We start from the raw sequence: 4,361 nt of genomic DNA on the forward strand, positions 1-4,361 counted from the left end.
TGTATACACAATATATACTGTAGTAATAGTAAAAGTAGTAGCTATGAAACCTAGTGGTGAAATCTGACCTTTGACCTCCCGTCCACCTGCAGCACATCTAAGTGCTGCGGTTGAACTCATTATAAACTCTCTGTTGAGCCTCTGATTGCTGTTGTTAAATTCACCGGTGACCCATATAGAGCGAGAGTGCACAGGTCCGTGTCATCGTTCATTTCCGGCTGACCTGTAGGAAAACAGCATGAAGTTGTTTGTGTCACTACTAATGAGGGCTGATTGGTGAGGGGAGGCTTGTGCCTTTTCACCATGTCGACTTCAATGAGACCGCACATTCATCAGCGATTACCACTCTTCTCCATCCCTCACTCTCTTATTTCATTACGGCCTCACTCAGACCAGAGAGAATCGATGTTTCCTCATTAAAACCGCTCTTATTGAAATGAGCAGCAAACGGACGTTTTAATGTGCCATAATATGGCACAGCTGGTGATGAGCATTTTCATAGCGGGAAATCAGCACCTGGAGTGGGAGGGTGGAAAAGGACACACTCATCCACAAAAGCTAAAGAAGCAAACAAAACAGACAGAAAAAGATGATATTTAAATGATGGTGCAAAAGATATGTGAAGAGTTGTACAGAAAAAAAAAATAATAAAAAATGTGATCAGAATTTATGTGCATCCGAAAGTTTCTTTGGAAGACTTTTAATGTACAAAAATTGTACATACATACATACATACATACATATATATATATATATATATATGTGTGTGTGTGTGTGTTTGTGTAAGATTTGCATGTTAAATCTCATGTAAAGTGGTTTTTCATTTGTTTTTTATTATGAGCTGATATTTAATAGTTTAATAGTTATCAGCTACATTTTGCTGTAAGTTTGATTGCATCATATAATAATTGATGTTAATAGTGTTCATCGTCTGTTTGATTATGTCTTTAATTGATTTTTCCGTACATTTCTGCCATATGTACATTAACTGACAGTCACCACTGATAAGCTACCACTAAATATTGTAGAAACTTAATTTGCTGTAAAGTTGCGTTGCAATGATTTGTATCGTGAAAAGTGCTGTACAAATAAACTTGACTTGAACTTGAATTGAATTGAATCAGCAATTTGTTGTACATATTAACATAAATATTATTTTTTTATTTATGTATCACAAAGCATAATACTTTTTTTTCCAGAATTCTTTGATGAATAGACATTTTAAATAGTGCATATTTTACTTTTTTTTTAGAGGGTTGAAAACATTTTTTAATGAAAAAAAATTAAATGTTGCTTATTCATTGTCAAAACTGGAGGGGAAAAATCTAATTCTTGTGTAAAATTATTGTTGTTGCATTGTCTGTTTTTATTATTAGCTGATTTTAATAGTTATCAGCGATTTTATTTTGTTCATGTTAACATAAATACTTTTTTCTTCAAACCACAAAATAATTATAACAATTTATTTTTGTTCAGAAATTTGAAAAATGTTCATCATAGAAGTGTATTCATGTCATTGAATCAAATTGCCTTTTTAATGTCTTTTTGACATTAAACATTGAACATTTACATAAAACACAGGTAAAAAAAATTTTTATGCATTCTAAAAGTAATACTTATGTTATAGACATATCTAAGCAGACAGAATAAATGGATATTAATTTAAGACTAATGAAACTGCTGATTTGCATTGGTATACCATTATAATTTTTGTTAATATTTTCTATTTTTTGTATATTATTATATAATATTTATAAATTATGTAATATTTATTTGATTTATATATGTCTCTAAATTTTTGTTTACTTAGTTTTAGTTATTTTAGTACTTCAACTTTTTTTGAATTTCTATTTTATTTTATTTTAATTAATGTTTATTTTATTTCAAGTAATGAAAATGTTATTTTATGTTTTTAATGTTAGTTAGTGATCATAACCCTGCAGTGATTTCTGTGGATGTGCTGTCTGAGACTCAATGGGATCGTATCCGAAACCCACTTTCCCCGTAACACACACTAGGAAATGAAACAGCTCGTTAAATTATGTTCAGAAATCACCTAAAGAACTTAAACATCACCAGGAGCAACATAAATAGTTTAAACGAGCTACTTGTAGAATGAAATGCAGGCAGACGTAGGAAATTGAGGATCCCACTGCAAAGATAAACACAGACGGCACCGGCAGAGCTTTACGACGCCACAGCTGCCAGCAGCCGCCAAACATTGGGAGCTTTTCATTGGTCGTTAGCTGATCGGCGACGGGATTTTGTTTTGAACAGAAGCAAGGTTACTGGAGCTCACAATGAACAGTGGAGAAAAAGACCTTTTCATCTTTACGTTACACTGATAAAAGCCTCATCAGGCCAAAGTGGAGGAAATTACAGGTTAAGATTTTATAATCGTTCAGTGCTTGAGATGATGAAAAGGAGAAATGTTTTAGAAACCTATTTCAAATGAGTCTGCCAAGTTTCCATTCATAGATAAGTGTTGAAAAACCTTTACCATTTTCAATTTAATGTTGATTATTTGCAGAAAAGTAAATATATTTGTACAATTTTATATATAATAATTAGTATTCTCAAAAATGTTTTTTCAAAATACATATACTGTCATTTAAAAGTATGGGGTTGGTAAGATTAATTTAAAAAAATAAAGTATCTTCTGCTCACCAAGCCTGCATTTAGTTAAAGTAAAAACGGTAATATTGAGAAATATTATTACAATTTAAAATAACTGTTTTCTATTCAAATATATTTTAAAATGTAATTTATTCCTGTGATCAAAGCTGAATTTTGAGCATCATTACTCCAGTCTTCAGTGTCACATGATCCGTCAGAAATCATTCTATTATACTGATTTACTGCTCAAGAGACATTTCTAATTATTATCAATGTTGAAAACTGCTGTGCTGCTTCATATGTTTTCCCAGGATTCTTTGATGAATAGAAGGTTCAAAAGAACAGCATTTATTTGAAATTGAAATCTTTAGTAACATTATAAATATCTTTACTGTTTGACCATTTTAATGTGTCCTTACTGAATAAAATTCAAATGAATTTCTTAAATCTCACTGACCCTAGTATAGTTATATAATATTAAGTTACCAGCATTGTTCTACATTAACATAACACATTTTTTGCTCGAAACCACACAAGAAATATCAACATTCTTTTTTTTGTTCAGAAATTGAAAACATATTTGTCATAGAAGAGGTATATTCATGCCATTGTATTTCATGTATGAAATTGCATTTTTAATGCCTTTTTGAAGAACTTCAATGAGCATCGGTCACACCACTGACACAATCCACTGAATGCTGGCATGTGTAAAAGCTTAACAGGAGGATGGAACAAGAATTCATCAGCAGTCAGATGTTTACAGCAAGCAGCCGCTCTGCGCTATTCCCAGGTTACGTGTGCTATTAGACCTGGTGATTAATAATGGTTTATTTTGTTAACTGTGCAAAACACATGTGGAAACGATCTGAGGAGTTTAAAATACCGTCTTTATTCCAACGAGGTTGACAGATAGAGGTGAACAAAGACGTCTGTTGTAGCTGATCAACAGCTGGGTGTTTTATTAGCGCGGTTGAAGCCTGGTTTAGTTATCTCTCGGAGCAGAACGAGCCTGTATTTTTAATTTATGACACGAAAGGTTAGACGGGGTTAGAAGTGTGCGTTTCTCAACCGATTCTTCTTCTGTTTCCTCTATCTTTTTGGAGCGTGTCTCTTGGGAAAAGCATTGGATGGATGTTGCGAATTTGAGGCGCTTTTCCTCTTTCTCTTCCTCTCTTGCTGGCGTTTTGTGCTCGCATGTGCTCTCATCTTGCATTTATGATTTGCCACACCCTCTGACACACAATCTGGAACTAATTAAAAGTTACAAAAGTTGTTATGAGTTTCAGAAGTTCACAAGTGCGAGAGACTTTTTTAAAGAGGGAAGTGAAATGTAAAGGAAAGGGAAACAGAGAGAGCAGAGAAAAAGATATGGACAGGACAGGATTCATGAAAGGGACAAAGAAAAGAAAGAAAGAAAGAAAATGTGGGGAAAGGGAAGATAACAAAAGGAATAAAAATGATTAAGGAATGGGGAAATGGGAAAAGTAAATAGGAAAGAAGAATAGGGAAAAGGAAATTATATGGAAAAAGTTAAAATATAAGGAAGGAATAAAGAAGTGAAAAAAGTAAAGGGAACTGGGAAGAAAAAAATGGGAAGGGAAAATCTATGAAGAGGGAAAGGAAATGGTGTGGGGAAAGGCTTAAAGTGGAAGGAAGGAAAGAAGAAAATAAAGGGGGAAAAGGAAGAAAGGAAGGAAGGAAGGTAAAAGGAAGAAAGAGGGGAGGGAGGACGGAAGGTAAAAAGG

The sequence above is a fragment of the Sinocyclocheilus anshuiensis genome, unplaced genomic scaffold (assembly GCF_001515605.1).
Source record: "Sinocyclocheilus anshuiensis isolate Anshui unplaced genomic scaffold, SAMN03320099.WGS_v1.1 scaffold272, whole genome shotgun sequence".
Lineage (NCBI taxonomy): Eukaryota > Metazoa > Chordata > Actinopteri > Cypriniformes > Cyprinidae > Sinocyclocheilus > Sinocyclocheilus anshuiensis.